A 10,168-nucleotide genomic window follows, 5' to 3' on the forward strand; every position below is an offset into this window, starting at 1 on the left:
TAGAAGGGGCATACTATCTCTTAAAGATTCTGAACAAGTTCACATTATGAAAATTCACTGTTTTAATTTTCAGTATGAAAATTAAGAAAAAAATATAAAGCATAAAGCTAAAGTATAACTAAATATTGTAGTGCATGCCTATAATGCCAATACTCCAGATACTAAGGTATGAGTATTGTGAGTCTGAGGCGAGCCTAAGCTACATTCATATCCATTCATGGATGCTCAGGCTACACAGTGAAAAGAATAAAAAGAGAATCCAAAGACACAGTGTATGCCTGTCATCACAGCTCCTTACAAAGTAGAGGCAGAATTGTAGTCCAAAGCCAGCACAAGCAAAACCGATGATCAGATCCAAAAACAAACTATCTATTTCTGCTTTCTAGTTGCCATGGTATGATTGATTCTGCTTTGCCATGCCCTCCCTGACATTTTGAACTGACATCTCTGAGAACATAGATCAAAATAAATAACTACTCCCTCTAGATAGATAGATAGATAGATAGATAGATAGATAGATAGATAGATAGATAGATAGATAGATAGATAGATAGATAGATAGATAGATAGATAGATAGATAGATAGACACATAGATAGGTAGATAGATAGAGGCATGCAGAAGAAAGGATTAAGGATGTGGCTCAAGTGGTACTTCATATTGCCAAAAGAAAAAAAGAAAGGTTAAAATAGCCAGGCAATGGTGGTCCGCTGACTTGTGCCTGCAATATTAGCTTCTCAGCTACTCTGAAGACTGAGAGCTGAAGATCACATTCGAAGCCACCCAGGCAGGAAAGTCCATGAGATTCTTATTTCCAAATTACTTCTCAAAAAAATTAGGAAATAGTGCTGCTAGCCTTAAGTACAGAAAGGGTCAGGGACAACACTCAAGTCCTGAATTCAAGCCCCAGGACTGGCAAAAGAAAAAAAAAGTATTGATCTGCACATAGTAAACATTTTTCTAAACAAGGGGAAACTATAGTCAGAAACAGATCAATGGATGGCAAATGCTGTGAACAGACAGAAAGGTGTGGCTACAAACTGGCATGAAGGAACTCCCTCAGATAATGAAAATATTCTTATATCTCAGTGAGCCATACAAATACAGAAAATATTCTGTATCTGTGCATCACAATATACTGTGATTATACAGTATAAACATAACCATTATTTCTCAACACAAAGTCATATTGCAGAAAAAAGTTTTACTGTATGAAAATTATAGCTCAACTTTGTCCTAAAAGACTATGCTGATTCTTAGTATGGGAATCAATATACATTACAAAGATGAGTATGTTTCAAGAATAATTAGTTCTGTTTGCCTTTAAAAATCTTATACTAGATCAACTAGTACACCAAGTAATTTAACTATATTATATCAAACACTCTATTATGGAGAGAACTTTTGCTTTCAAGTTCTACACTTGCCTTCCTATACAGCAACTAGAAAACCAGACAAAATAGAAGAAAGAACTATTTTTAGATACTACACAAAAGACAAAAAAAAACCCACTTTGGTCCAGGAGAAAAGAGAAACAAAGTCAGCCCCACAGCTGGGCTTTCTGCCTAGAGAAAAGTTCCAAACCCCAACACACAGAGGAGAACCTACAGACAACAGAACACTCACAGGCAATGTAAGTCAGGGATAAAGTCTGGCATCAAGGAAGGCTGAAGCAGCTACTACTTTAAAGTCAAAAAACTTCAGAGGATACAGCTATATAAGTAAAATGTTCCAAGAATCTACAGATGTGTTGATTTGTCTTTATCTGAGTAATGCACTGTTCAAACACTAGGTAACATCACACAGTTGGGAGAAGAAGTAGCATAAGTAGTAAGCAACACAATCCCCATAGCTCAAGCTATGCTGAAACATCTGGTTTTTTAAACAACCAAAGTGAACAGATTTCACTGAAAACCTGAGGAATAAGAGTGAATTCAGAGGAATCAGGGCGCAGCAGTAAAGATAAACTAGTCCTTAAGACTGAAGGCTAAAAGACATACAATAGAAGAAACAAAGCTTCTTCAACTACTGGTGTTGGGAAAAGTGGGCGGCCACATGCAGAAGACTAAAAGTGGACCCCAGCCTACCACCATGCACCAACATCAACTCAAAATGGATTAAAGATCTTAACATTAAACCTGAATCTCTGAAACTACTGCAGGACAGAGTAGGAGAGACACTTGAACTTATAGGCACAGGAAGAAACTTCCTGAACAGAGTCCCAGAGTCACAACAAATTGGGAGAGTGACTCGACAAATGGAACTACATTCAAATAAAAAGCTTCTGCACAGCTAAAGCTATCGCAACCAAGCTAAAAAGACAACCAACTAATTGGGAAAAATATTTACCAGCAATATATCAAACAAGGGGTTAATATCCAGTATATACAGGGAACTCAAGAAACTAATCCCAGGGGAAGGGGAAAAACAAGTCGTTTAAATGAGGATACAGGTGGGCCCATTGCAACAATGAGAAGTACAACTTGTTATGTAAAAATGAACTTTACAACTTTGGGGGTGGCAGGGAGGATTAGGTGAGGGGGCCAGAGGGAGGATGGAAAGGGATGGGAAGGGGAAACAAAGGAGAAGGCTACAATGCTTGATAAGAAATGTACTCATTATCTTGCCCATGTAATTGTAACCCCTCTGTACAGTATTTTCACAATAAAAAATAAATTAAAAAAAAGAAACTAATCCCTCCCAAACCTAACAAACCAATTACTAAATGGGCAAGTGAACTAAAGAGAGACTTCTCAGATGAAGAGATAAAAATGGCAAAGAAACACATGAGGGAATGTTCACCGTCCCTGGTTGTGAAGGAAATGCAAATAATGACAACCCTGAGATACCACCTTACCCCAGTCAGAATGTCCCACATCCACAAGTCAGGCAATGACAAATGCTAGAGGCGATGCGGAGAAAGAGGAACCCTATTACACTGCTAGTGGGAATGTACACTTATGCAACCACTTTGGAAAGCAATCTGGAGGGTCCTCAGAAAGCTAAATATTGACCTCCATTATGACCCAGTCATACCACTTCCAGGCATCTATCCTGAACAACAGGAACCAGTATACAAGACAGATGCACCTCCAGTTTATTGCAGCACTGTTCACAATAGCTAGGATATGGAAACAACTCAGATGTCCCACCACAGATGAATGGATCCAAAAATTGTGGTATCTATACACAATGGAATATTATGTAGCCATTAGAAATGACAAAATAATGACATTTGCAGGGAAATGGATGGAGCTAGAAGAAAGCATGTTGAGTGAGGTAAGCCTAAAGCAAAGAGACAAATGGTATATGGTCTCCCTGATAAGTGGATGTTAAATCCAAAATGTTAGGTGATACAACAAAATTAACAAGACTTAAGAAACAAAGAACTTCATCTCGTCAAACCACTACTAAATAACTCCATGCTGCTGATCACATGTATGGTATATATGTGTACACCAGAGGGGAACCAGGAAGATGACACAGAACTAGAGGGAATCAGGGGAAAACATACAACAGCAGGACCCATCATCTGCACAGGACATTGACCAAAATGAACTAAGCAACTTAATGACAGCTATGTGAGGGAGGGAACAAATGGGAAAGAGGGAACAGCTGATGCTATGCAAAACAAAAGAAATGTACATACCACCCAATGTCGAAGAAATAACTATCACAAAGTTCATAGAACTCATAAATGTTATGACCATAATAGACAATTTGCTCCAGGAAAGTTAGAATGTGTTTGTGACTTTAACAGCATCACTATCCCACAATACTGTGAAATTCGGGAAATTATGTAATCAATCACAATAAAAAATAAAAAATTAAAAAAAGATTGAAGGCCACACTAGACTCCCTCTAAACAAGCCTAACAGAGAAGGAAATGGTGACACTGTCCAAAAAGAAATGTACTCTTAGCAAGGCACCAGTGGCTCACACCTGTAATCCTAGCTACTCAGGAAGCTGAGATCCGAGGATTGTGCTTCAAAGCCAGCCCTGGCATCAAAGTCTGTGAGACTCTTATCTCCAATAAACCATCAGAAAACTAGAAGTGGCATTGTGGCTCAAGTAGTAGAGCACTAACTAGCCTTGAGCTCTAGAGGTGAGAGGCAGCGTCCAGGCCCAGAGTTCATGTCCATGACTGATAAAAAAGAAATGTATTCTTTACCCAACTTCTATAACTGTAACCAGTATCTTTTAATAACAGTTAAAAAGTTTTTAAGTATCAATCTGAATTGGGAAAGCAGGACAGGGTGACTGTTGACTCATGCCTATGGTCCTAGCTACTCTGGGCTGAGATCTAAAGATCACAATGGAAAGCCACCAGGGCAGAAGAGTCTGTGAGACTTTCATCTCCATTTATTTATCCCGCAAAAACCAGAGGCAGGGTTCAAATGCCATCTGTGGAGGAGGGAGACAAGGTAGACTGTGAAGACAGAATTCAAGCTCCAGTGCCAGAACATACACATTAAAAAAGAAAGAGGCCGGGCACTGGTAGCTCACAACCATAATCCTAGCTACTCAGCCTTGAGCAAAAAGGTCAGGAACAGCGCCCAGGCCCTGACTTCAAGCTCCAGGAACACTAACACACACACACACACACACACACACACACACACACACACACACACACACACACACACAGATAGCAGAAGACAACATCCTTAAAGGAACATGACAAAATTGCAAAAAAGATGACCAAGTGATTTCATTGGTATGTTTTATCTCAAACTTCTAAAAAAAAACCATCGCCAGTATACTTTCCTTCACAGTGAAATTAATGCTTAGAAATTTTAGAAGATGAGAAAGACGTTAGGATAAAAAAGCCACCCATTCTATTCTGGTACACTTAATATTCAACTAAAATCTAAGTCCATAAAACTTCCACTGAGTAGTGGGAGTTCTCTACTCATGAGACACAAGTAAACACAACCTAAATTCTGTTCTCCATGCTAGTCTTCAAAGGTATAAAAAAGGTGTATTCTCCCTATCACCTTTCCTTAGATTTTCATATTCATGATCCATTAACTCTCTAACTTTTTAATACATTAATACTAGCCACTCTTCCCAGGGTTCTCCATAATTTTTATTCCCCTTCTAAAATATGGCTGGCTCTGAATGACAAATATCCTTCAAGTCTTATAAAATCACTGCTGTTTACTATCCAAACATACTTCTAACTCCTGTTTTCCTTGCCCACTAAAAGCAATTCCTGACAAAAATTTCTGAAAATGCCAACACTTTAATCTTCCAACATCTCAAAGCATCAGAGTTAGACATTAAACCATTCTAGCTGCTGGGAGTATGAGGAGAAATGAAACTTCCTGTCTCTGTAACTCCTGAATTTGAGCTTATCTGTTTGAGAATACCATACCTGCACTCACAGCATGATCTGACAACAATTACAAAATTATAAAGAACCTAACAAATAAAAGTGAAGATACCAGGACCCTACATTCACCAAAATAACATGCAGTACTCTATTTGTAGAGTTCTTCAGGGAGAAAAATAAACTCATTTTTAAACACATAGTGTGTTAGTCACAGACAAAGTAGCCTCACTTATGCAAGCATCATTAAGAACAGTGCCTCATATATGGAGTAATTTGCCATGTCCGATGAAGTTATCTCTCCATTCTACTGACCCATGCACTATGGACCTGAAAGTAGGTCAATCCAGTTCTCTCTTAGGTATTCACAAGTAGTGATAGTGGAACCTATTAGTATCTGATAGGTGTATGCCAAGACGCAATATAACTCTGAAGATGGAGAAAGACAGGTAGAATAAATCTGCTTCTAGAGAAAAAATGATAGAGATGAGTAAAGAGTCTTAAATGAGAAACAATAAGGGCTATGAGAGATGAAGAAAACAGACTGGTCTTCAAAACTTTTCCATATGGATTAGAAGTGCAGGTTTCCTTTTGATCATTACAAACTTTCAAGAATAAACCTTGGCACAGGCCAAATTTTTTTTAAAAGAGACCCAGAAACACAACAAAGCAAAGAAAGATTGGACAAATAGGATTGCATGAAATTGCAGAGCTTCTTGCATGGCAAAGGACATAGTTAGCAAGATCAATAGAAAGCCCACCGATTGGGAGAAGTATTTCACTAGCCATACAACAGATAAGGGTCTCATATCTAAAACATACCTGGAACTCAAAAAATCAAATCCTCCAACAACAAATCCTCAAAGAAACAACTGCCCAATAAATAAGTGGGCTAAAGACTTAAAGAGAAACTTCTCTGAAGAGGAAATAAGAATGGCCAATAGACACATGAAGAAATGCTCAACCACCGTAGCCATGAAAAAAAAGGCAAATCAAAACAACATTGAGATACTACCTCACCCCAGTTAGAATGGCTAGAATAAAGAACTCTAATAACAACAGATGCTGGAGGGGATATGTGCAGAACCCTACTGCATTGTTAGTGGGAGTGTAAACTTGTTCAACCACTTTGGAAAGTAGTATAGAGGTTCCTCAAAAGACTACATAGAGCTCCCCTATGACCCAGCAATCCTATTTTTGGGCATATACTCAAATGATCACAAACAAGACCATCCTAAAGCTACCAGCACAACTATGTTTACTGCAGCATTATTTACCATAGCTAAGATATGGAACCAACTCAGACGCCCCTCAGTAGATAAAGAAAATGCAAAAAAAAAAATAGAAAAAAAGTCTAGAATGTACCTCAGCTCAATGGCAAAACACTTGCCTAGCTAGTGCAACATCCTGGGCTCAATTCCCAGTTATCAGAAAACAAAAGGCAGAAAAACAATCAAACAAACAAAAAACAAAAGGCAAAAAATAGCCCTAAATGAACAAAAATACTTTTTGGTCGTGACAGATTTAAATTCACCTAGCCTTGGTTGCCAAACAAAGTGCTAAGCAATTCTTATATTCAACATATATAACAATATCATTTTAATATGTAGCAGTCCTTGAAATTACTTCAGATGCAGAGTAGAGGGATATGAGCAGTTATAAGACACAGATCTCTAACTGGCAGCTGGATTCACAAGACAACACACCACACCTGTAGAATATCCCCATGTCCTTAGTATCAAAAATGCACAAGCTAGCTACTGAATCCAAAGTATCCTAGGACTTAATGTTTCCATATACAGACCTCCAGCATGTTTGACTTCGGCTGAAATCTCAATGGGACTAGGGATCCCAAGGGAAGTCTCTGCCTTTTCAATGATATTTGAAGTATCTTGTCCTAGAGAAAAATCAAAATGTGTTGCTCTTTATTACCAAACTAAACAACCTAAATTTCAAAAATGTAATATCAAAGTCCATGCATCTAAAATCATGATAGCTATAAGACAGTTTATTTTTAACAATTAGGGTTATTAGTCCTTGGAAATATCTCCTTAGTATAACATTTTTTATACAAAAACTCTGATACATCATCACTAAAGAACAGACATTTATAGCAATTCCTAGACTTCATTCTAATAAGAAAATGCTACCAATTCTACTTGCGATGTCTATCATCTATCTCATGATCACTTGTCTTCAAACAATTAAATCCCTTGAACAAATGTAGAAGGAGATTTATTAACAAAGTCCCTTGTAACAATATAAACACACACAGTAATGAAATGACTGATGATCTTACACACAATGGCTACTGTAGCTGAGCCTGAGGAGAGCAATGAGTTGCCCCAGCTGCTCCAATATCCCCATCTGGCTTGGGATATATCTTTGGAAAGTTTCCTACTGTCCCAGTAAATGAGCGGGGGAGGGAAGACACAAGAAAGTATGAAAAAGTATAATATACGTAAGTTATCTAATTATTAGCCAAAGTATGGGGAACCAAATAATATTTGCTTAATGCACTGCTTGACTGACAGACACTTGCATGTTTTCATCATGTAGGCACCATGCAGCAAAGGTAATCACTGCTGATGGCATTTATAGAACTGAAAAACTATTATTTATGGTTGTAAAAACAAGTAAAGAATTTCAATCCTAAATTAGCATTGAGCTTGAGTCTGTTAACCCCAACTTCTTTTTCCTTGTACCAGGGCCTCACACGTTTGTTTTGCTTGCTCATGACTGGCATTCTACCACTTGAGCCATACCTCTAGTGTAGCATTTTGCTGGAATTTAGTTGGAAATTGAATCTGCATTTCATCTGGACCTAAGCATCCTCAGGAGCTAGGATTACAGGTCTGAGCCAGGGGTACCAGGTTAACCCCAATATTTTTAAATCCCAATATTTTATAGAGATTCTAGCTGGGCACCAGAGGCTCACACCTGTTTTCCTAGCTACTCAGGAGGCTGAGTATCTGAGATCTGAAGATCAGAGTTCAAAGCCAGCCCAGGCAGGAAAGTCCATGAGACTCTTATCTCCAATAAACCATTAGAAAAACCGAAAGTGGTGCTGTGTTTCAAGTGGTAGAGTGCTCACCTTAAGCTGAAGAGCACAGGGACAGCGCCCAAGCCCAGAGCTCAAAGCCCCATGACCCACAAAAAAAAAAAAAAAAGAGATTCTAGTCAGTGGCTGTCTGTAATACCTGAAAAGGGAGAACTTCTGAAGTCTCAGGGTCCCTGGAAGACCCAACATCTGGTCTTTTCAACTGGGCACTACAGCTTCCATTAACTTTCTTGATTGGCATGTTGGTCAACAGATTCATTACTCTTCACAGACTCAGAATTCTCCACTGACTCCCAGTTTCCATCTTCAGTTATCACTGGAGACTCAACGATCATCTTTATCAGAAAGCCCAAGGGAAAAACGTGATTGAGGTCAGCTTTTTTAGTATACATTATTTGTCTAAATCTTTTTACACTTTCACAGAGTCACAGGCAGAAACATTAGTAAATTAATACAGACAAGATCCCACAGATCTTCCCCCAGGTTCTCCTAGTAACAGCTTCCATAACTGAAGCATAATTCATTGTGGCAGAATCCACCAATCTTCACATTTCAACAGATTTCAACTGAACCTATTTCACTTCAAGAAATATAGATGAAATTACATAGCATGCCACTTGTTAAGAATTTTTTACACAGCATTTAAGTCCCTCCAGACCCACTTTTATTGTATTAAGACTTTTTTTTTATTGTTTCTGAATAGTCCTTGGTATAAATGTACTTTGGGACTATCACAGAAATAAGATGATTCAGAAACCTTATGTATAGGTGTTTATGGGAACCAAAGCTTTCTCTTGAGCTACTCAGTTTAGTTTTAAATGTTACTGTTAGGCTGGACATGTGCCTTAGCAGTAGAAAGCTTGCCTAGCATGCATGAAGCCCTGAGTTTGATTCCTCAGTACCACATGCACGGAAACTGGCACTGTGGGTCAAGTGGTAGAGCGCTAGCCTTGAGCAAAAAAGCTCAAGGATAGTGCCATGGCACTGAGCTCAATCCACAGGACTGTCCCAAAACAAGGTATTGTTCTATTCTTTTCCCATGTAAACTATCACTTCATTTTCCAAGTGGCAATGTAAGAATAATCAAGTTCCCCTGAATTCTGATCAACCATGTGTTGTCACTATTTTGATTGAACCATTCAGATAGGTGTGTACTGGTACCTCACTGAGCATTTTAAATTGCATTCCTCTAACGGTTGGGACCAACGCATCCTTTTATATGTTTATTTGCTGAGTATATATTCTTTAGTGAAACATTTATTTGTATCTTTTGGTCATTATCCAATCATTCTGGTTTGGTTTTTATCATAATGTACTACAGAGACTTGAGAACACTGTTTATTGGAGATTTAATTCCTCTACTATATGGCTTGCAAATATTTCATGCTACTTTATAGTTTATTTTTTTCCTGTCTTCCTAGAGTCTTTCCCTGAGCAAGTTTTTCATTGTGAGGAGGTTCATTATCTATTTCCCCTTTTACTGACTATCCTTTAAAATCTTTAGTAATCACTTCCTACTAAAACTCTTCCAGAGATTTAATCTATCAAAAAACATTTCTGTCAGAACAGTTTTTTAGGGTTTTGTTTCCTATTTGTAGTGGTGGCCCTAGGGAATAAAAGATGTCCCTAATCCTTTTGCTTTTGTTTTTTAGATAGGGTTTCCCAAATTTGTCTAGGCAAGCCTCAGACCATGAATTTCTTACCTCTGCCTCTCAAGTACCTGAGATTACAGGCATACACTACCATGCTTGCTATCTCTGAAACACTAACTTTTTG

At 38.2% G+C, this 10,168-nt stretch overlaps 1 protein-coding gene across 2 annotated transcripts in view; it reads right to left on the bottom strand.

Moving 5' to 3' along the window:
• LOC138819772 (endogenous retrovirus group K member 18 Env polyprotein-like) overlaps positions 1-8,711 on the bottom strand; it is a 50,656-nt gene extending 41,945 nt beyond the window's left edge. For both annotated transcript variants that reach the window (XM_070011304.1, XM_070011303.1), the window contains exons 1-2: positions 8,532-8,711; positions 7,136-7,228 (exon numbers count right to left, since the gene is read on the bottom strand). The gene's annotated coding sequence lies outside the window, so the exon portion shown is untranslated. The remainder of the gene's footprint in view (positions 1-7,135; positions 7,229-8,531) is intronic.
• Between the last annotated feature and the right edge of the window lie 1,457 nt (positions 8,712-10,168).

The sequence above is a fragment of the Dipodomys merriami genome, unplaced genomic scaffold (assembly GCF_024711535.1).
Source record: "Dipodomys merriami isolate MVZ:Mamm:240054 unplaced genomic scaffold, mDipMer1.0.p SCAF_818, whole genome shotgun sequence".
NCBI classification, from domain to species: domain Eukaryota; kingdom Metazoa; phylum Chordata; class Mammalia; order Rodentia; family Heteromyidae; genus Dipodomys; species Dipodomys merriami.